This window comes from Rhipicephalus microplus, chromosome 1 (assembly GCF_043290135.1).
Source record: "Rhipicephalus microplus isolate Deutch F79 chromosome 1, USDA_Rmic, whole genome shotgun sequence".
Lineage (NCBI taxonomy): Eukaryota > Metazoa > Arthropoda > Arachnida > Ixodida > Ixodidae > Rhipicephalus > Rhipicephalus microplus.
In genome coordinates this window covers 125,818,748-125,843,660 of record NC_134700.1, presented here as the reverse complement: position 1 = coordinate 125,843,660, position 24,913 = coordinate 125,818,748, and positions in this window count along the sequence as shown.

The following is a 24,913-nucleotide window of genomic DNA, read 5'->3' as shown; positions in this document are numbered from 1 at the left end:
CCTGTTTTTGAAATTTCCAGTTTTAGTTTCCAAGCTCCCGAAGCTCGATGGAAAACGTCAGGTGTCTTGACAAAAATTATGCCATGTCCTGCTGAAGGGAACCATGTATAGATGCGAAGCAGTGTGTGGTAACGCTTGCACTGGCGCCGGTGTTGACGCTCGCGCTCATCGCAGCGTTGCGCAAGAGAGAATCTTGGGGAGGCGCAAAACACGCTGTGATGAACCACTTTTTTTCTACTGCAACATGCCAATATCTGCTAATAGGTGAATAGAGACAGAGGACTCTGATTGGCACATAGCCCCGCAGTCCACTTTAAGCGAACGTGCAGGCTGCAAATGTTTTCGCTCAACGACACCGAGAACAAACCTTCACCCGCACTACATTGCAGGTCAACATCCAGTCCACATATATACGGGATCAACAGTGCACGGTATGCCAGCGCAAGCAGTCAGTTTTTGCGATAAAAAAACTCGCCAGCAGACGCTGCCTTCGTCGGAGTTACAAGGTGAGAAAAGCGGGAGCATTTGAAAGAAAGGGGAGGGGCGCGCATGCGCAATGAGGGTGTAAACGCCGCGAGAACGTATGCCTGAAGCAGGCAAGGGGAGCGAGCGTACACTAACAGAAGCTGCTTGAAAATCGGCGTTGCGAGGTGGGCAAGTGCGGAGCGTAGGAGAGGACGGGTTAGGGGAGCCTACAGGCAATGAGAACCCCGCCGCGGTGGTCTAGTGGCTAAGGTACTCTGCTGCGGACCCGCAAGTCACGGGATCTAATCCCGGCTGCGGCGGCTGCATTTCCGAGGGAGGCGGAAATGTCGTAGGCCCGCGTGTTCAGATTTGGGTGCACGTTAGAGAACCCCAGGTGGTCAAAATTTTCGAAGCCCTCCTCTACGGCGTCTCTCATAATCATATGTTGGTTTTGGGACGTTAAACCCCACATATCAATAAATCATGGACAATGGGAATGTTAGCCCTGAACTGAGGGATGCCGAGAAGATGGATAGGAAGAGCGTGATTAGAAGAAATGTTTGATGATTCAGGGTACATTGCACACTATTATGGGAGAGCATCACGGTGGATGTATGAATCTGACTTGGGGAGCGTTGAAGAAGAGTTTTTTTCGCTGGTTTCCTGTGACACAAGTTTTAGAGCAGATGGGTCTCTAATAAGCTAACTTTTTCACATTGAATATTATCGCATCAAACATTCTCGTTTAGTCTCTTGCACAGTTGCCCATACCATTCGAGGTTCTCGTTTGAGTCGATTTACGCGAAAACTAGGTGCACAGCCTCTTCTTAATGCCCATACCTATTATCATTTTCACTTCTACAAATACATTTAGTAGGATAAGTTGCTTCTGGTCTGATAGGCTTCTCATTCTTATGGCCTCGTAAACCCGTATAGTGAATCAAACTCACAAAAAACTAGTTTCATAGTCATATTTGGTACACTAAGTGTGCCATCCAAACATTCATTTAGTACTCGAGGTTGTTGAACAAAATAAAAATAAATATTACTGCAATGGTATCACCCAAAATGGAGATATCAGTATGTCAAAAACGTTTTTCAGCGAACGTGACATATGTTTCTTTGAGTGTCGTCATTAGATTCAAGAGACAACGCTATTCTCGGATTCTTATGTGTGACTAGCTGCAGCTGCTTTAGTTTACAAATAGATCTTGACAGCCGTATCCTACGCATGCTTTTGAGCCGGATCATTGAAAGCGTGGATTCATCAACCGGAATAAACACAGCTAGCCTTTCGCGTGAAATAGATAAGGGAGCATCTGGAAAATAAATCCTCTCTGCGATAGTCCATAGAAAGAATTTTCACTCTTCTTGAGAGGAACTTCAGTTGAATACTGAAGCTTAAGCGCACACACATGAGACCACAGATGAAAAGGACACAAAACAACTAGCCCGTCTTTTTGTATTACCTCATCTCGACCTGTCAGCTTTTGGACAGCTGTAGGATTCTTTATTTACACTTTGATTGACAGCCATAATGACTAACAACATGCAGCTGGGCATGTAGGTGATTTTTTAAGGTTTTGGATAAAACCCGCAACAAAAAAGGAAGAATGCGCTTTTTCTTTAAAAGTGGCCAGGCTCGTCAGTGTATACAGCTAACGGAACGAGAGGCCTCAATTAAAAATAGGCGGAGCATAAAGCACCCTTACGTGAGGCTGGCTACTGCAAATGTTGACATTCTGGTATTCAAAATAACAATGCTTCTTTACCAGTCCTTTGTTAATCATGTCTTGTTACCTTCGTCTTAGCAATGGAAATACTTGCGATGAGTCTTCCTATTTTATTCTTGTGAGGTAACTCTAATTAACAAAAGGGTATACATGATGACCTTAAACAAAGCGGCAAACAAAAACGATCTTTTGCAAAAGAATTATTCGCTTTATCACAAATGAGTATTGGCGAATTAGATAAGTTGTATACGTTAGTTGGCTATCTTCCCGCAGATGCATTTCATCCTTCATTACAGCCTGCGTTTTTTGGATGAATGAAAAGGCACAGCTGGGTGAATGTACTTTTTTGTTTGATTATAGAACTTTGGCATATTTTTAGAACCCATACAATAACGTTGCCTCACGCGATGTAAGCTAAAGGAACAAATAAACAAATAGGTGAATAAATATATACGGCTATGCGCACTTATTCGCCTCTCCTGAGTCATTATTAAAACGAGCGTTGTATACGTTACAAAAAACGTTACTAATTACGTTACTCCTTACTCCAACAAAAAAAAAAGAATGCATTACCACTCTTCGTTAACTGCAATATAAGGTTACGCACCACCGTTACTGTTACCAAGAAGTAATGGTCGTTACTTCTGCCGTTACAACACAATCATAATTATTTATCAATGTGCATTTGCTGCAGCCACTCAACAATAAAAACTTTTATTTACAGTAGTCGGCTATTTCCGGATCCGAACAGTCCCTCCGGTCGAAAATGGTGGTGCATGGTCTCTAAAATTGCCCGCCGCGCTTCAGTAGACAATCACGTAGACCTGCACTGGCACTTTTTTCTATTTTTACACTTGCTCGTTTGTGACAAGACATGCCCATTGGTCCGCTGCTGTTTTACTTCTTTGTTCTGAATTGGCCACTAAAATTTATGGCGTGTGCCTCAATGACGCTCCAGCTAGTCTCCACTTAGCTTCCCTCCAGCTAGTCTTCACTACCCTAGAACAGCGCAAAAAGAGACGGCGGTGTTGACGAGAACACTCTACCTGCGCACTTCTGTGTCAAATGATTCCTCGTCATTATGTGTGCCAAGCTCAGTTTCAAATCGAAGGTACCAATTGAGGCTGGTACTGACATTCGAAAACATCTTGTACAACATACCACGCGTGAGACTAGGACATGTGACATTTCATTTCTATTTAGTTGTTCGTTTCGATGTGTACTTTGTAACGCAGTCAACTTTCGCCATTTGTTCGTCAGCCCCTGTGTTCTGCGTTACCTCTAAGTAGTCCCATTTCGCACAGTTTTCAATGTATATCTCATACAAGTTGCAAGATGCGATGTTTGCACCACCTGCTACTTGCATCACAAGGCTGCTATGATGCTTATGTATAACGGACAGCATAAACGCCGTTGCTACAGCGATAAAAGGATAACTACACCGGAGGCTGTTGAAAAAAAATTGCCCGCAGCTTCCCTCGGGGGAACACTGAGGAGGATGCGGACCATATAATTGGTTAACGGGGTGTTAAAGTGCGACTTACTTGGGTCGATGGCTAAATTGGTTAACGTGGTTGTGAAATGGGGTGTTAAATTGCGACTTACTTGGGTCGATGGCTAAATTGGTTAACGTGGTTGTAGGAGGGGGTGTTAAATGAGTGAACACGTACACACGTATGCGAAAGGGCGGCGCTGGTCGAAGGGACGTCGATCATTGTGTTTGTGGATTCGTTGGAATTCATTTCACCGCGACCTTGGAAGTCGACGCGCCGTACAAACCAACCGACGAGCGGCAACTGAGCGAGCGAGCGCCGACCTTGAGTATATATACAGCACGACGGCGCATGCACTATCAGCTGTTGAATGTTCTCGAAGCGCGACGCCACATGCGCGTCCACTGGAGAATCAGGAGAATTGTAGATGTCGAACGCGGTGTGTAGAGGAGGAAGGGTGCACAGATGGTGGAGGAGTGAAGCGCGCGCGGTGTGTAGAGGAGGAAGGGATGCACAGATGGTGGAAGAGTGGGCGACGGCGCGACGGCGCATGCACGCGCGTCAGCTGTCGAATGTTCGAGAAGCGGTGCGGACGGCGCGGACGGCGCACTACAAGGCGCGAGTATAAGATGCTCCGCATCTAAAACACCGCTCACAACTCTGTGAATGGTATCTGCGTCATACATCACAGATTTTTAGTGGGTATCCAAAAAATATAGGCAAAGAGCAGGCCCAGAACTGCCCCCTTAGTGTCACAATGCATGCGTGCTCTGTTAAGAACGAGATAATATACACACATGAAATGAAGACAGGAGCCAACAAAGTACATAAAAAATAAGAAAGCAGGCGAATATGCCGAGGCTGCAAAATACGTGGGTTAACAGCAAGGGAAAAATGAGGATTTAGTTTCTATGGTACTCTATGCTTACCGAAAGATCACGGATTCGATACTCAACTGTTGAGGCCGCGTTTAGATGTAGGTGAAGGAAATAGTTCTTCGTCCTCTCACGATCACAATGGGGTTTTAGAACGTTAATTTTAACAATTTGTACTGATGCGAGAGCCATGGTGCCTCATCAGAGGTGAAAAATGACTGGCGTCCTGCGTAGGTGGCGTCGACGCTGGTGATGCAAGGATTGATCATGACGCAAATACCAAAATTTGTCCTGCCAGTTTGCTCTTTGTATAACATCACCACATGTGATCACGTGACGTCGTCGGTTGGCTTAAGCTGCGCTGATCATTGAGGTGGTCCAGAGCCAGGCGAGCTGCCTCCGATCCCTGAGGTAGTCGCGAACTATTCATGTGCAAAACCCTCTTAATGGCAGGTGGAGCAGGCTTCATCAAGAAAGATGGTTTGCCACTTCGAATAATCTTAGTTGATTGCTGTTATTCCTGGGAATCCAGACCGAACGTCAGTGCTTCTGCAAAAGCAACCAGTGTCAAAGCCAGCGAGCAAGCCCGCCTGACGCCACCACCTCACGGCGTCATCTAGCCCGGCTGCGCCGGTGCGTCTTACGTATAATGAACTAGAATATGATTCAAGCTCCCACAACCAACGGGCCCGATAGCAGCCCGATGATGCAATCAACGCCATTCAGTCCGGCGAATCTTACGCAACGCGCGGCATTACAACTCGCTAATCGACGTAACCCAGCGGCGGTTACCGATTGGAGAATGCTGACACCACCAGCGGTGGTTTTTGCACGTTGATGACCTAAGGGTTCCCAGGGTCTATAAAGAACCAAGTGGCACGATGCCAAGCAGCCGACCTATGCGTCAGAGAGAAGACGAAAGCTTTCGAGCGTCCGAAGCAACTTCTGCTCTTCGAGTCCCTGTCGGCTACAGTGCCGAACGTGTAACGCCTCTATTCTATGCTGTACATAAATCTTGCCTAAACTCACCGTCGTCTTGTCCGCTCCTCTATCAGCTCTGCGCAGAAGCAGATGCGAGCTGAGAAACGCGCTACCGAACAACCTTGGCGGCCCGTGACGTCGACGCGCAACGCAACAGTGCCGGCGGTGGTGCGAGTCGTAGCATGGCATAATCGAAGCTTTGAGTTTTTCGGAGCATTAAGTATGAAAATTAGGAGACCCTAAAACTTCACCTTTAGTAGTTGAACGCGATAGTGATATCCTGTTCCTAATGCATACAATAAACACTTAGTGCATGAATCATTTTCCAACTTCCGATGCACCCGCTACGTGACCTTAAAGGGGTCATGACTTGGTCACGCAACAATTTGTAGTTGTCGGCAAAAAACGAAGGTAGAGAGTGAATATGCTTGCACACGTGTGAAAACTGGACGGTGAGAGATTATTTCAGTCCAACATAAGCCATAGAAGTCTTCGGCTGTAAACTGCGCCTACCACCGGCGACCGTCATTTTGCCTTGGCATGCGTGACGTCACAAACCGATGGGGGCAGTGCCATCATCTGCTACCAAACGGTACCTTCGGCATGTAGTCAATGTGTTCACTGTGTTGCGAGTGTTGCTTGTCGCGCGGTCCGCAAGTGTTGCGAAGTAGTACCGGTATTATCGCTATGTCGTTGGCACCGTCATCACCTCATAATTGGAGCAACGATTCATCGAGCAGCAGAAGCGGCGACGACGTCTTGTACGCTGCGCATTTTCGATTCGACCCCATCGCCACCACCTCGAGCGAAGAAGAAAGCGTCGAAGATGGGGCGAACGCAGATGCCAACGCTATTGCTCACAAAAATGCACTTACCTCGTTTTTTTTATGCTTTTCAAAAGGACCCCGACGCAAAGCTTGGAGAACGGAACGGTGTGAAAACACGGTCAGCACAGCGTCGGGCCGCAGCTTCGGCTTTTTCAGTGCGCTATACCAAACTCGCCGAAAAGACGCTGGTCATCATTGAGCTGTCTGCCGTGAAGTGCGCAGAGCTCAAAACTGGTGCGTCACTTGCGCACCAGTCCTTTCTGCGCATGTTTATCTTCTAAGCGTTGCGTACGGCGGGCTTTTTAGGGAACTTGAAGAAGGACGCAGTACTCTCCCTGCTCTGCACGCTCTGACACCCCACAGCGCAGCATGGGTGACGTGGTGGCACTGCTTCAACCTCTGCAAGTCATTCAGTTCCAGTGGCACGTTGAATAACGCTAAAACATCTTGATTGCAAGCGCAGCTGACTTTGAAACATGATCGCCCTACGTACTGCACACCATGCGGAAGCTCGCGGTGCAAACGGTTCGTTGCATCACGGCAAGTGAGCACATCAGAGTTCCCGAACACCAGACCACTCGCTCGTTTATAAGAATATTCAATTATAAATCACCGGCATGACCGAATGCGCTCAAATTTCGCCAGCTTGATTGCAAATGCGCAAGGACCAGCCCATATAACACAGATTATGGTAGAAAACTGGATGGCATGACCCTTTAGGGAATATGCACATTATAGTGAAGTTAGTATAAGAAATTATGGTGAGCACTTTCACACTGCTTTGGACTTGCCGGTCACAATTATGAGTTTTTGCCTCAATGAGAAAATTATTTTCGTCAAGAAGCAAGAATAACACCACACAAGAGATAATAAAAATGCGCTTTCTACAAAAATGTACTTCTGCCTAATAGTTACATAAATTTTTTATTTATCAATGGGAGACCAGGTTGTTCGACTGCTGATTATTATGTTTTTGAGATTATACTGCGCACACGAGAACGTTACTGTTATTGATGGCCCTGAATCCTAAATAGATCGAACCATAGGGCCATCATGCCATCATATTATGTGCCTTTCACATGTTCGTCACTTTGTTGCAAAATGTGTTCAAGAACAGACTCTTCTGCACAGTGTATAGTGAATCAATACAAAGAACAGTGACATTTTTAGGCCCTACGAACGGGGCGCTACTGGTTGGTTGCAACTGAACGCTTTGTTTAAAGGAGCGCTGACATCGAATTTCAAGATCGACATGTGCCCATCATTCAATTGCTTGGTATGCATAGGTCTTTTTGGCCAAAATTGAATGGCATCCGTCGCGTGGAAGTTTTTTTAATTCAATGTCAAACAGCGTAGAAAAGCTAAGGCGAAAAAACAAAAAATAGACTGCCCTGCGACATTGACACTAGTGCTAGGTGTTCGGTGTGATACATTCCACAAATACCATCATGAGTGACGATGCCCCAGTAGTGATGACGTGTACGATCCGAGTTTTCTTATCGTGGCGCCGACTGGTGCTGAATTACAGAAACGCACTCGCTCGTACACGGCCGGACTAGTGCGCGCAAGTGCACTCTAGCCCGGCCGTGGCTCTTCGCGTCTGATTTTCATCGCACCAGTTTGAATTATTTCGTGAAATTATCCAGATAACAAACGACCTTTAAAAGAATGGCGAAAGAAAAGAGTATGCTCAAACCTGTGCTTGTCGGTAAGCAAGTCGGGGAATCGCTGTGAGTTGAAGTAGTCTAGTTCGAAGCACGGAAAAATTGCAATTAAGCTGTCTATTCATATCACGTATGTGTTACACATCAACACGACCACAAGCTATCAAAAGTGGAAGAGCGTGTAGTCAGATATCCTCGCTAACAAGTAACACGCAGGCATCGTTGAATTTTAGTTCATCTGCAGACTTTGCGTCCACGTAAAAGTGGTAATACCATGTTAACCACGAGAGGCTGGATTGGTGGGGCCATCTGGAGGCGCAAAAAAGAACCTGACAAGCAGGAAACGTATTCTATTTCTCCGCTTATGCTCATTCGCGATAGCTATATTGCATTGACCCCTCTGCGTATACCAGAATGCTTTGCACGCCAAAACACACCAAGAAAGCTTGCTGAGACACACGAGCGAACATAGCTAAAGCGTGCATCCTCAGGCACCTCTGCAGTGCTGCTTGAAATGGCGTCCATCTCGAAATCACTGTTCTGCAAAAGGTCGATCGAAGCAAAAATAATTCGTGACGTCGCGAATCGCGGAGATTCCAAGCTCCAGACTATTGTATTGAACCCGAGTCGACACTTTGTACGGCGACGACAGCAATGCAGGTGACAAGGCATTACTGAACGTGCACGCCTAGCAGACGAAATGTTTGTGGAGCAGCTGAGCTTGACGTCACTCTTTTCTGTGGAGAAGTGGTCAGCTGTCGCGTGATGTGGAGGTGACCGCGAGGTAGCGCCACTTCTGGTGCTCCCAGCGCTAAAAATGACGGGGTTGCCGGCCGTTTTTGAATAGTGCTAGATCACAGTAATATAAATCAATAAAAGAGATAGTTATTCATTCCTCAGTTGTGTTTTAAGTCGCGAATCATTGCTACAGGGTCTATAGCTACTCGCTGATGCGAAAATCTTGGCATGAGTAAATTTGATGTCAGTGCTCATTTAATAACAACGCCCCAACTCACTTAAAATCAATGTACGTCATCGTTAAGATAATCACAGCATATCCACGCATTAACGACGAGTAGGGCGAAGCGGGGATCTCTCTGTCTGTGTACTTACAGCCATTGGTCCATCCAGTGGTCTGTGTGTCCATTCGTCTGTCTGTCTGTCCGCTTGTCTGTCTGCCTGTGAATATGCTGTGCTGGCTACGCCAAGGGTCGTGGGACTGCCCTAGACCATAAGAATTATCGCCCCTAAAAAACAGAATTAATCAGTAACGTGGTCGAGTGATAACAAAGAAACAAGAGATAGACAACGTGCGTGCATGATAATTGACGGAACAATGAGACTTTTTGATGTTCTTTTTGAACAAACAGCCTCACTTTAGGAGAGCAAGGAGGATGGTTCGCTAGCACATCGATATGGGGCCATGTTTTTTAGATGAATTTCTCAGTTGCTAGTGGCGCCTTTTCCGGTGTTCTTCAAAAGTCTTCGCTCCATCCAGCACTTCATCAACAGGAACTCATACTGGTCCATGAAAAGACAACATTTGTCTCTTGTCGTAAATGCATGGACGTTGTCGTATCAAGCATATGCATATCTTCGTTTGCGTGACAGTTTGTTTCCTTTATAATATTGCCCATTTCCACTCGGTGGAACTTGCGAACACGTCTTCGTATGAACACTACAATACTGCTCATTAATAAAGTTTATACAGGCGTAAAGTAGTTTATTCACGCTAAATGTCAGGGAAGCTCGACAAACGGTAACCATGAAGCGTTGAGGAGCGGCGGGCATCAAGCAGCCAGAGTCCGGGCAAGCGCGAGCTCGAGTCTGGTGCTGCTATTGACGCTGGTGCTTGCTTGCTCGTGTTTTTCGTCGTCGTCTTTTCTTCCCCACATTTGACCCCGGTGAATAGAGGGGCCATCTTGGCAACTTAAGGGGCTGCAAGTATAGGCAGTTCACAATAGGGCTTACTGAGAGAGAGGTGGATGATCACTCCACCGCGACGACGCAAGTCGTCAGATGCTGTCAAGGGCTCGACCTCGTAATTGACGGAAGAAATCTGAGCAAAAATACAATAGGGGCCCTGATAGCGGTCCAGTACTTAAAGAACAGGCCAAGAGTATTCGGTGGGACCCAGAGCCGGACTAGAGTACCCGTTTGGAAAGCAGCATGAGGTTGGTCGTCGTGACGCTTAGGCTTCTGGCGACCTTGGTCCTCGCTCGTAAAGGAACGAGCCATCTGTCAACAATCTTTCCTACCTGGCAATGTCGAAAATCGGACTGTAATCGCAGGCATCAAGTGTGTAAGGAAGCATTGTGTCTAGCTTGCATGATGCCTCGCAGCCGTATAATAAGAAAGAACAGTGAGAATCCCATCATCGCTTGCGTTTCAGTGTTGAACGCAAATGCCACGAAAGGAAGGACCGCGTCCCAGTTTGCGTCGTCGGATGCGGTGTACATCGTCAGCGTATCACTGAGAGTGCGGTTAAATCGTTCGGTTAGGTTGTTTGTTGGCGGATGATATGCGGTCGTTTTGCGGTGAACAATGCTACACTGAACGATTAGTGCTTTGAAGGCTTCGTATAATGTGAATCGATTATATGTGAAGCCCGAATCATGAAGGCTGATAGGTCACTCTAAAATGAGCACAACATTTCGAGGCGGGCGTATAATATTCCGTACATGACTTTCTTGTCATTATTATCATCTTTAGACGTGTCATTTACCTTCGTCATCTATTCACTTTACATTGTACCAAATTTGGTTTAATTAGAGCTAGCGAAAGGCTGCCAGCGCGCTATGAGCGTAGCAAGTAGTCACGTTTTACATAACATACATGTCCTGATTATCATGTTTAGACTTGTCATTTGCCCTTGTCATCTGTTCGCGTCACGCGATACCCAAATTTTTATATGTGAGGCTAGCGAAACGGCCACGAGCTCGTCATGAGTGTGGTATGCTGTCATGGCCTTGCATCACATGCATGTCATGATTATTATGTTTGCACCAGTCATATACCTTCGTCATCAATTGACGTCATGTAACACCACTATTGGTATGTATAAAGCCAGCGAAGTGACTACAAGTGCACTATGAGCGTAGCATGTAGTCATGACACGCATGTCATGATTATCATATTTGGGCGTGTCATTTATTTTGTCATCCGTTCACTTCACGTAACACCAAATTTGAAACAAGGGAAGCTAGTGAAACGGCCACGAGTGCGTCATGAGTGTGCCGTGTAGTCATGACTCATAACTTACATGGCATGCATGTCATGATTTACACGTTAGCGTCTGTCACTTATATTCACCATGCAGTCATGTCATACCCTACCAGTTCTTCAATTTGTCATGCACATGCAACCACCGCAAAAGCACCAAGACTATGAATTTTAAATCATGACATTCATGAGTTATGAAATATATGTCAACGTTTTCATGTTATGACTAGTCAGTTATATTCGTCATACTATCACGTTATTTCTTACCAATTTTGGCATCGATACTAATAATTAAACGGCCAGGAGAGCTAAATGTCGTAAGTGGCTGGACAGACAGACAGACAGACAGACAGACAGACAGGCAGACAGATAAATAGATAGATAGATAGATAGATAGATAGATAGATAGATAGATAGATAGATAGATAGATAGATAGATAGATAGATAGATAGATAGATAGATAGATAGATAGATAGATAGATAGATAGATAGATACGCTCAAAGTCGCTGAAGTTCGCTAAGAAATGCTTCGCATTTAAAACACGTCCTCTGTCACTCAGAACTTCGAGGGGTGCGCCGTGGCACAGGACGAAGTTGGTAAGGGGGTCACAAAGCAAGGGGAGCTTCCGGGAGCGAAAGTCGAAGTTGGTACAGGGAATTCGCGTATATTCACCAAATGTGACTTGGTATATTGGCGCTGGACGTCAGGAAAGCTCAACAAAGGCTAAACGTGAAGCGTCGAGGAGCGGTGGGCGTCAAGCAGCCTGAATCCGGGCAAGCACGAGATCAAGACTGGTGCAGCTACTGACACTTATGCTTGCTTGCTCGTGTCTTTCATCTTCGTTTTTCCTTCACTACAAGTAATTATTGAATGAAACATAGGATACAATTACTAGAAAACAAAAGCTCTAAGAAATAGGGATAAAAAGAATAGAACGGCAAATTCAGAAATTTTGAGGTGACCCGACAGCTGCGTTTTCCTCACGCAGCCATTTTCAACTTATGTATTAAAACAAATATAATGTTGCTTAGGCATCATTAATCAGAATGGAGATTCAATGAAGGATACTGTTTGTAAATAAATTGATTGATGAGGAAACTAGACCGAAGGCCCATCATCGTTTCATTTTCTGCTTCTTTTGCATTTCTTGCCCGCGTGTGTTTTTTCTTACTTCATTTTTTTCAACTTTTTAAGTGATTTGAATAAAATCGCAAAACACGTTGATTACATTCGCTGTAGCAATGTACCAAAAGAGAGGCACAGAAGTCTAGCACGGTTTCCACCATTCAACTTATATGTATACCTTCAAAAATGGCATACCCAGAAGCTTTTTCAAAGTAAAGATTGTCGGTGACAGTATCAAAGACAAGTTCAATGGCTTCTATATGTTCATAAAAGTCTAATAGGAGCGATATCACCTGACAAGCTCTCAGCAAATATTTATTTAGGTGGGGAGCACGTCACTTAAATGTAGCAATCGTAACTTTTAACTTTCTGGACTGACTTCATTGAGGTCTTCTTGTGTACAGTCAAGCTGGCTACGTTTTGTGCATTTAGTTCTCGTCTCTGCCATATCTGTACAAATTGCTAATTGTCCATATCTGATCTCGGTTACGTATTGTACTTCTGAAAGTGCAGGAATCATTGGTGTGAGCAATCATCGTTCTGCACCAAAGGTCACCATTACTCATTGAAACTCTCAGCAGGCTGCCGTTGCTATGCTTTTAAAGGCCATCAAAGTTTGCAGAAGCTGCCATTCATCGTTAATGCCTGAGGAGTCAGCCCAGTCATGCAACTCCTGAAAACCGGTTAAGTAAGGCGACTTTCATTTGGTGGCAGTCTCACCGAAAATCTAATTCTGTTGTCTTAATTAAGAGTATGCCCGACGGAGCACGCTCTAGCATGCGCGCATGCATAAATTCCTGTGCGAGGTTCATTTACTTGAGAGATGCAGAGTGAAAGAAGGAGAGAGTGGGATGGGAACGTTTAGTGAGGAAAAAAAGGAAGCAGAATGCTAGCTGGCGTCCCTGACTCTGTGCTCAGGGTAATTTGATTAATAATAGAAGAACACACTAATAACGTACGAGAGAAGTGTATGATGAACAAAGCACATACAACGCACAACGTAGATTATAACTACATCCTGTTGGGGCGAGTGTAATTAATAATGACAAAAGGTATTCCGTATTGTGTATGGAAGACACTAGTTCATGATTGATAAACACATCGCTTCTTTTCCTGCGTGCAAGTAAAAGAGGAAGAGTTAACGCAAACCACAGGCAGAAGCGCGGCGCTCACAACAGTGAAGTAAAAGGACTGAAAGACGCTGAAAGAAAAAAAAAAGCACGAGTGAATTGCGCCCTGCTATCGCCACGCCGTAAGTTAAACACATGCTTCTTCCCACTACGGACCGCATAACTGCAGCTTGGAGACAAAATGTGCCGGAAACTGATGATGTGGTACGCCTGTGAGCCGGACATTATGCGTTAATGTGAACCCATTAGCGAGCGCGCGTGTTCTTCACTGCCACTCCCTGCCAGTATTCTGGAGTTGCCGTGATGCGTGTAGCGGTATTTAATGTAGCATTTTATTTTTCTGTGCCGCGTTGAGTGCTGTTCTTTTCTATGTGAAAAAAAAAACTTGGTTGTCACTCGCTATGTCTTCTGGCTGGCCGTTGACCCCGGAAAAACCCTCGGGAAAATAAACAAACCGCGTTGGCGCCAATTTGCAGACACCCGCTCATTGAACGAAATAGCGCTAAGGTTAAAGGGACCAAGATAAAATATATGTAACCTATATTACTAAGGTAAAAAGAAAAGAACCCGACAAGAAATGTATTTGGTCAAAATATTTTGTTGAAAAAAAGAAGGATATGAGGGTGGAAAGGAACAGCTTTCGTTGTGAGCAGGCAATATAAGCGCGCTTTGAACAACGTCTCTTTGATGTGTACGCGAATTAGAGAAAGACTAGCGCAACACTGGGCGCCTATGAAATGTGCAAGAAAAGATATCTACAAACGATAAAGACTAAAGGTTTATTACTGTAATGTGACAATTCTGCGTGGGCGCTGAACAGTATGGTGCTTCCTTTGTTACGTATACAAGCCCAGTGACCGCAGTTCATTGTATTGCGTTTTATGCCGGCAAACGCATACTTCCAGGTGGGGGGGGGGGGGGAAGGTGCTCTAAACAATTAAGCTCTTCTTTACTTCAGAAACGAGAAGCAGGGATACCAGCCTCTGAGTCCTGTGAATTCATTTCTAACATCATAAATATACATTATTTTGAAACACTCACGCTTACCCTTTAACAATGTTTGTAGTGAATACTCATATATTAGTGAGGCTTAAGAGAATTACCATATAATTCGAATTTGAACTTTTTTGGACTTTTTTTAGAAATTGGAGCGTGCCATCTGCGGTGACCACAAAACATTATGGGAAGACGTAGTGCCGACGGAGTGTCGTCAGCTCAGAAAAGTGTTGGCTCACCTCGTTTCCCTCTGCCCGAACGTGTACGAGCACCTTGTTGCGGTAATATCGAGCAAGATATTTCTGCTTAAATAAGTATTTTCAGAAAAGGCACAACCGATAGCAACATGGCACCAGCAAACAGTGAATATTCTTGACTCAATATTTACCCGGGAAAATGATCACGCGACCTGGAAAACGCCCTTTACATTGGAAAATTTTCTCAGGGTTTGTGCCTAGTCCCCTGCGCATTTTTCAATATAAATAAAAGTAGCGTGACCTTTCCTCAGTCGTTTTACTGTCAGCATGACCATACAGATTCATTATTAGTAGTTCACGTTGAGCACTACCACTCGTGATACGCTTTCCGCACTATGCGCACTACAAGACCGTTGCACTTTGCACATGATAATCTATGCTAGAATTCCATCCTCATGAACAGGTTAGAGCGCCGTTATGCTGTGTGTATGAGAAACATAATTTCCTATTTAAATGCTGCGTGTCAGAAACTTTGCACCTGGGATGTTGAGAGTAGTAAGGGCCAGCTACCAGCAGACCCATAGAGCGGACATGGACATAGAGCGGACAATGAGTGCTCTCAGTTGGGGAGATTGCCTAGCTACGGCGCATAGTCGCGCTACACGAAGGGAGAATATTCTGCACATTTTACCTCGTACTATTCGTTTTGAAACAACGTGAAATATGCTGGTGTAGTTCCTCTTTTCATGACTGTGAGTTGGAAATGATCCAAAGAAGTTTGACCCGACTGCGCAAAACAATCGTCACTAGTTAGCAATGGGAAGATATATGTAAAAGAATGAGCGGTAGTGTACATAACACACAGAATATTCTATTTTCCTATTTCGACTTGCGTGAATTTTTTTTCAAAATTAGAACATTTCTAATTCAGTAAAATTTCTTGTGATGCAGGGGCCTCTCCGAGCTACTGAAAACATACAGCGGTTCCTGCCACCTTTGCCGAAAGGGCCATGGACAAAGCATTCGAAGGATTCGTCATAGGTGTATTCAGAAGAGAAAATTTCGCAGCATGATCTTTGACATGGTGCTAATAGGCACTCAGTATTTGGGAAAATTATCCTTAAGCCAGAAAATTTCCTAAGTAATACCCTGCAAGACTGTTAATGGTAGAACTGTGGCTGCCTCATTTGTGGGAAGGTATAGGTAACCGCAGCAGCAGTTACATAGGGTGGCAGTGTGAAAGAAGCTGGCTGGGAGGGTCGCTTTTGTATCGATAATAGTGAAACTACAACCAGCACTCTTTGCCTTGACACAGGGAACCGAAAAAAATTAAACGCGCGAAGCCGAGATATGTGACGCCTCTGCGTTAATGGTGAATAACAAGCAGATCCGGTTCAACGTAATCAAGCAGTAAACAGCAAAGTAAACACTACGTACAAGTGCAATCGAAAACTCGCAGTGTTTCTTGTATATTCACCCAAGACGACTTCAAAACGAAAGCCAAGAATTTCTTTTTGTTCATTCGATTTGTTGGTCCTTTCCGCTCCTGTCTGAAAGTTTTCTGCACCTAAAGTGGCTTTGCATTGTTTTCATGAGCTGGGCAATTCTGAATGTGTAGCATATTAACTGGGTTTGCACAGCCTACATGATTTTTGGCCTATTATACAGGCAGAGCAAAGCGACGTTGTTGTGTGGTGATGAGATAATGAGACCCTCATGATGACTTTAGACAATGCAGTGATCCCTGATGTCACGATCACGTGATATAGTTACGCCATCACGCGATGACTTTTTGCAATACTCTTGTTGACGCCACCCCCGTTGGACGCCAAAGCCACCGAGGATACTTTTTTTTTTTAGGCGAAAATATTCGATGCCTCATCGAGCGTGAAACCTAACAGTTTTCGTCCCGCATCGGCGGTGGTGAGTAACATGAAAAATCAATACATGATGACGAAAAGATATATGATGCCAGACATCGCCAAAGTTGTGGCGTCATTGAAACGTCACGTAATTTTACATGATCACGTCTCTCATGACATCCGATATTAGTCATTGGTAAAAGGAGGCAGTTCGAAACCTCATCAGGTGCTGCAGTTTGAGAATGCTGGTGTGAATGATGGCGGGCATTGGTGCCGGCTGGGGAATGCATAAGGGGCAATTTCTCTACTCGAGCCACACCAGCACTTGCGCGCGGCCAAGCTACCCCAGCATTTTCCCCAAGCCGTAACGCAAGACGAGTGTGCACGCATGGCGAATTCCTGCTGACAATCGAGGACTTGCGGAGTAGAATCATTACATATGCAGCAAATAAAACAAAATGGCTTTTTTCTTCGAGTCATCTTAGAAGAATTTGCAAGAAATCATGTGATTTTTTTAATGAGCCATCTGACACTGTCGCCTCGCGCGGTTAATTACACTGTATGTTTCAAGTGTGAAACCCCAGCCTCGTAACCACAGTGAATGAGAACTCAGACATCTTAACATAGGTCATACCTAGTTGCAGCATCACAAATATTAAAGCACTGAAGTAGCACTGAGCAATGAAACGAAACATCTGGTGTCTCTCGCATGTTAGGACATCCAAAATCAAAGCAGGTTTTTGTGCCGTTTTTCATCTTCTTCAGCAAGTTTAGGGATGATTCGGACTATTTTAGACGAACAGTGCACTCTATATGGCATGATTGAAAGTCGGAACACTAAGAAGCAGCCTTTTTACATGCGAAGCATGTTATACAAGGGGATAGTCATGCACCGTCACCGTCTGCAGCCTCCCCTCCTCCTCCGCCAGCCACCTGTGCATCCCTTCCTCCTCAAGACACAGCGCGCGCTGGCTCATTTCTCCCCTCCGCGCGCCGCGTTACCTTTAGTTTTACGTGTGCCAGCTGTATGCTAACGTGCGCATGCGCAGGCTGGGGCCGGCGCTCGCTATAATTAACCGACTGTCGGGGCGCGCCACCCTTCGTCGGTTGGTTTGTGCGGTTGCTCCACGTCCGATGACACCTCAAACTGCGGTCCGGCGCTCAGCAACGCGCCAACTGAGAGCACTGCGTCGCTAGCGTCTGCGGAGTCGACGTCAAGACGCTGTGCCTCGCGCCCAACCTATCACGTGCCGCTGTGGAGAAGTACGTCGACGGAGCCGTGGAAGAATACCTGAAACAACGACTGCAACGACGACCCTTCGTGATAGTTGGCGACTTCAACGTCGACGTCATCAAGGACGATTGGGTGGTTGACTACATGGAGTCGCGGCACTCGCTGAAACGAGCAACGCACGATGACAAACATCCTCCGACCACGGTTCGCGGGACGTGCATCGACCACGTCTTTGCAAATTTCGACCTTAAACCGCTGCAACCAGACTCACTCACCCTTCACTTTACGGACCATGAACCCATCTTGCTCAAAATACCCAAAGCGTCTCATCAATAAACATCGTCTTTCGCAGCATACGTGCGTGCATGTTCACTCGTGTTCACTCATAACACACACGCATGTCGCAAGTTAGAAACCACATTTATCGCCGTTCAACATATATGCTCCGCCTGCTAACCAGTGTTCCCACTCGGGAAACTGCGATCATTTTTTCATACAACAGCAGCAGCTTACGCCCGCCAACACCACTTACAGAACACGATGAAAGCAGGCAAAATTGGGAAAGCGTTGCTTGCGCTGCCCACCTGGGGCTTCGCTTTCGCATATTGCCCCAGCCACGCCTAACTAGGGTAAGGGGCGGCGCTGCGATTTCTAGAAAGATCCTTTCTTGCTTGTCATTCCTTTGTGCTTATGTAGCACATGGATGCAGGGAGCTTTATCACAAAATTCATTTAGCACTCCAAAGTTGAATACTGATGATTTATACGAAATGTTGCATACTTGCCCTTCAAATTTTATTCATGTATGCACTTTGCTGTTTTAAAACAATGTACAGTGGGCACGCTATTGTGGCGTTAGAAATGTGAACACACCCTAGGTAAAAGAATATTTGAAATGAGAATGCAATGAAGTGAACATGGGCATGAAGACTACTACAAGACGCTGACCACAATAAAACTAAATTTAAGCAAGACGGTTCGGCCACACATGACTCCCGTATACTGGGGCCCAGTATACGGGAGTGCTTTCATTTGTTGTTTAAGTGCCTTCGTGTCTGTTCCTGACCGCAGTCTATCAGTTTGGAACATGAACGTGGTTTATAGTCATTTGTGCAACGCCTACTTAATAACCCTTTGTTTTCATGATTGCACTAAAAGTTTTTATTTCAATAAAGTGAAATCTTCGAGCAGCAATTCATTTGTTTTTTGCAGTGACCTTGTACTGCACTGTTCTGCACAGTAAAGATCTATAGATGTACTCGACTGAACGAGATGAAGTATATATTCGAGCTTCATGAAATATTGCAGGTGAAAAAAAGCAAGAATTACTGTATATTATGTCCCATCGGTGATTTTGCACAAGAGCTGAGATAACCAAGCTTGCGCTTTTAATAGATGTCGGAAAAAGACTATGAAGTCTGCATGAATCGGTGGTATGCAAAAGCACAAACGAGTCAATAATGTACAGTCACGACCACTTTTTGAGGGAACGCGGCGCACGTAGCCGCTCTCTTCGGGCCACCAAGCGGTCGCCGCGCAAAGTATTGCGGCGCAAGCACTATCAGCACCAGTGGCTACGGCACGGCCGGGCTAGACTGCACGAGCGCGCTCACTTCTTACGGCGTTCGCATCGGGTGTAGTACATGTCTCTCTCCACTTCTTTGAGGCGGCGCTGCGACCCTCACCTCTTCCGCCGCTCCGTACAGAACGCGCAAAGCCAGCACACGAGTTTGGGCGCACTTCTTCACTCACCCCACATTGAAAAACAAGTTTGTTATTGTTGAAGACGCACAAATGGTTTATGGAATTGTTCATACCTGATGATGCTGAGCTTGAACCTATACTCTTCTGAAAAGTGCACTTTGCTAGCAGTGTCACAAGTCCCCAAGTTCGCGCATGATTGTTGCCTGTTTGTGACAGAAAACGCCATATCACACATCAATTAAAAGTTCGTCTAGGTACGCTGAATGCTTTCTACCACCACATTTCATGCAAAAAACATGGCCTTTTTTCTGCTTTTTGTGCATTTGTTTCGATTTTCTTAACACATGCGTGGTGCTTGCTTTCATAATATTTGAACGCATTTTTCTCTTCTTTCAGCAATCGCTGAACTTTCTCGCATTTTGAACGATGGTCTGGCACTTGGGAGCGCAATCGTCCTGTCATAGTGTGGTATTGATCCGCGCGATGAGGGTCGTTGTTTATTCTTTCCGTGCAAACACTTACTGCATCTTGTTCAGTGAAAGGGTTTTGTGAAGTTCCAACATGCAGATCTGTTTCATTGGTGTCCTCTTTTCGATTCCTTGATTTTTGACCTAGGGGTGGAGCTCGTGAAGCAGGATCTTTGCAAGGCTTCTGTGTACTTGAAATCATGTAGGAAATATAGTTCTCGAAAAGAGTAGGTGCGGAAACACAAATAAGTTTTTTGATGTCGAACGCAGGCACATAGTCTTCATCGCACAAGCGTCTGCTGCATACGACTGTCAATGCAGACCTGTCGTTGATGATGAAGTTGACCCTCGCAATATTCTTTCTTTTGTCACTTGGCACAAAATTCATCATTGTTTGAGAATTAGTGAGAAGAAACACGTGGTGTTTTCCCTGAATGGGACTTGCAATACGGAGCCATGGCGATCGAGCGGCTGTGATGAAACACAGCAATACACTTTCACGCAGCTAGTCTATATTCATGTGCGTTATGCACGCACTGAATGTTGTGCGACTGCCTTCTCGACTCGAGAAATCGCTGAAGACAGACAAAGCACCGAATGAAATACAGCCGGGGTGGTTAATTCCCAGAATAACGCAAACCACACTAGAGATGACTGGCAATTTATAACAACTTGCTTGTAGTACTAAGCTACAAGCGAATTCATACAGATTTTTCAGAAAAAAGCTACTTACTTGCCGAAACGTAGTAACGTTGTTAATTTCTATTTATAAACGTGTTTTACGAATTCAAAGGATAGCACAGAACTGATTTGTACTGGAGTTGTAGTTCCGGGGCAAGCGGCTTGCGAGCGTAAGCAGCTCCGTACTTCATTCACATTCTTCGTGGACGTAGCTTGCAGTACAACGGAATGCAAAAAGGCTTGGGGTCTCCAGAATCGATATTTCCTGGTAGGATTAACACCTTGACAATGCACACCATTATATTCACTAAAGGACTAAATGGCTTGGTAATTGAATAAAACTGATTCCCTCTGGCATGTGTGTCCACTGAAGATGTTCAACACCATGCAAAGCCATGCTGCGCAATTACTGTCAGCTAGAATGGTAATTATTCTATCCAGAATATTTGTTTGCACACTGGCAGGGGATGTAATCTATTTGTCAATCTTGGTGGTGGATGTTATGTGAGTTCATTTAAAATTCACACCATTTACCAAAACACTCTAAAACTCGCACCAGGAAATAAGGAGTTAGGGTGATTATTGAGCACTTCGCTGTCATCACATTTATTCTTGTATTTCTCTGATTTTTCTACGTCCATATGATCACTGTGGTATCGTGAATGCGCTGACTCTGAAGGTAACGCACTTAGGTCATCAGAAATCAAATAACCAGGCACGCTTCGCCGGTTTGCCACTTTGAAAGGGTGCGCTATTGGTGCTGTTTGCGGTTACTTCAAATATCCATGTTTTTTACTTCGACGAAAATATTTTTGTGGATACTCAAACTCTCTTTTTTTTAATTATTTTATTGAAAAGCAACATATCAACAAAAGTGTACTGTTATGGAGTTATGGAATGGTCCTAGTAAGTATTTTGTTTTTAAAAAAGTGACATACAATGAACCCCGTACAAGTTTTGATTTTCCGCCTGGTAACTATAAATCAATATAATAAAATCTCAGTGTTCTATGGTGATACGGTCTTCTTCTTGATATCACTATCGTCTTCTCCTTGATAGCAAATTATCGGGCTCTACTCAGGCATCGAAAAAGGCACCCACTGACATGGCTTTACGACACATCAGAACGCAAGCAGCGAAGCCGTGCCGGATTCACGAATATATGACCTGCATTGACCATTATTCACCACTCATCAGTCGGCCAAAACAGTGTACACTGCGAGTTGTCGGGTACATCATTCCTGTTTTAGTTGCGGGACATTTTAGAGGCCCAGGCTGTCACATGTTGTCATGTGCTGTCATTCCTTAGCGTAATGCAGACAAAACGACGCACAGCTTAGTCATTTGTGGCATAGTGAGTGCGCGCTCGCGCCACGCAAAAGTTTTGTCGATCTTGTTCTTCGAGCGCCTTGATTTTGATATTAAGTGCGGAGATCTTTGGGGCCCCGAGAGAACCCGTGCATTTCTATGCTGCCATCGTTGGGCGTAACGAAGAAAGAAATGCGTATATAAACGTAAACTAAATTGGCATAATGGGAATTGATGATATGCGAAGCACGAAGGTTAATGTGTCACTTTAAAATCAGCACAACGTTACGAGGCGGTTGTTAGTTATGCCGTACATGGCTTCCATGCAGTGATTATGGTGTTTGTACATGTCATTTACCTTCGTCGTCAATTCGCGTCAAATGGTGCCAATTCGGTATATGTAGAGCTAGCGAAATAGCCATGATTACGCCATGACTGTATCATGTAGTCAAGTTTTATAATACACGCATGTCAAGACTATAATGTTTGGACGTGTCAATAACCTTCGTCGTGTATTCACGTCACGTGATACCAAATTTGGTATGTGTTGAGCTAGCGAAATGGCTGCAACTGCATCAGGAGCGTAGTATGTTGTCATGTTCTCACTTACCACGCATGTATTGATTGTCATGTTCGCACCAGTCATTATTTTTGCCGTTCATTGATGTCACGTAACACCAAACATCGTATGCATGAAGGTAACACAACGACAACGAGCGCCCTACGAGCGTAGCATGTTGTCATGTTTTACATCATACGCATGTCATGATTTATGGTTATGTTCGGACATGTCATATACCTTTGTCGTCCGTTCGCTTCACGTAATACGAAAAATTGGTATATGTGAAGCTAGCGAAACGACCGCGGGTGCATCACGAGCGTATCATGTAGTCATGTTATTAGATGACACGCATCTCATTATCCCGTTAGCGCCAATCATATATTTTCGTCATTCATTCACGTCCCGTAATACCAAATTTGGTATATGTGAAATTAGTGGAACGACGGCGAGCGCACCATGAGCGTGGCGTGTAGTCATCACTCACAAGGCAAGCATTTCCAGATTTCCACGTTAGAGTCTGTCACTTATGTTTGCCATGCTGTTATGTCATACGATAGCAGTTTTGCATCATGTCACGTGAACGAAACCACCGCAAGAACAGCACGACCATGAAATGTAAATGATCACAGTCATGGCATACATGCCGTGACTTTCCTGTTAACCCTTTGGGCCCTGGCGTCCTATAATGAGGACGTGAAGCAATTTTACAGTGAAATGTGGCACAATGAAGTAAGGAACTGAAAAAGGTGTCGAAACTCTTCCAAATAAACCTTCGCAGCCTTGCTAATTTTTTTTTGGTTGTCGGCTTTTAGGAACTCTGCAAAGTAGAGAACGATATGGCGGACTTCGATAACGATGACACTAGCCACGACCAAATAATAAATGTCGCCTTACTAATTACCTATTAGATGAGTTGCTATTGAGTTTTTTCATCTTGTTTCTAAGATGTCTAACTTGCTATTTACAAAGTTTGTCTTCCTTAACACAAACATGTCGCCTGCAGTAGTGGATAAGTGGGGATATGCGGCCACGCAGCGCAGAAATCAAACACCTTCCTGCTTTGTTATAGATATCGGCCATCATCACTGCCTTCTGCCCGTGCGTCGTGCTGCTCTTGCCTGGAAGGTGATAGGGAAGGGCCATCGTCTCGGCTGTCTGACGTCACAGACCAAGAAGAGCTAAGTGCTGTCGCAGCGCCACCGCTCAGCATAAAAGGACTGCTCGCCCCTGACCCTCCGGGATATGCGGCCACGCAGCGCAGAAATCAAACACCTTCCTGCTTTGTTATAGGTACGCACTAGAACCCTAGTTGTTTTTGTTTTATTTTTTTACCCTTTTCTGTGGCTGCTGATTCCCCACTGTTGTATTTAGCCTTACACTCCTGGTCTCTTGTGTCATGGGGGTTGACATTGCAACCTACAGGGTTCGTATCGGAAGCTTTAGAAACTGCTGCAGAAAAAAGATAGCGGATGCTCAACGCCCTTATGCAGAGTCCCGCCTTCTGTGTGTCTTGTGCCCCAAACCCTCTCTAGCACTTTTAATCTGCCTAGCGTTGCTTTTGCTCTGTGCTGGAGATATTGAAGCCAATCCAGGCCCCAGAGTAGATGATGTGTATGCTCTACTGAAAGAATGCATTGAAACTAACAAAAAGAACTTTGACGCCATTACAGTAACCTTAAACGAAATTCAACGGAATGTTGCTGACATTAGGTCCCGAGTTTGCGCAGTTGAACAAAAACTACCTATAGTACCTGAAATAGGCACGGGCGTCAAAGCAGTGAATGACACACTTGAGGAATTTAAAATGACTTTGTCGCGGACTAATGGTGACCTTGAAGGTGTTGTCGATGACTTAAATAATCGTTCACGAAGAAATAACTTGCTAATTAAAGGTTTAGTGGAAGAGGAGAAAGAGGACTATGAGGCTAGCGAAAAATTAGTCAGGGATTTCTGTTCCTCGAAACTAAAAATAAAGTTGCAACCCGGTGACATTGAACGGGCGCATCGAATTGGGCAGCCTCGTCCTGCTTTTACGCGCCCACTGATAATAAAGTTCTTGAATTTCAAGACGAAGGATTCCCTTCTTCGAAATGCGCACAAACTCAAAAACACTGAACCTAAAGTCTGGCTCGAGGAAGATTTCTCCCCTAAAATACAGTTCGCAAGGAAAATGCTCCGCGATTTCGCTAAACAGAACAAAGAGAAGGATGAACGCTACAGCATACGGTATAACAAACTGAAGCTCAAAGGACACATATACCACTATGACGCGGTTTCCGCAAGAGTAGTTCAGGCAGACCCTCCGAAAATTCCCATCACGGATTGACAAGCTGTCCGATTCAAGCCTAGAAAAACAAAAGTTCAAAACCTATCTATTCTTCTCGCT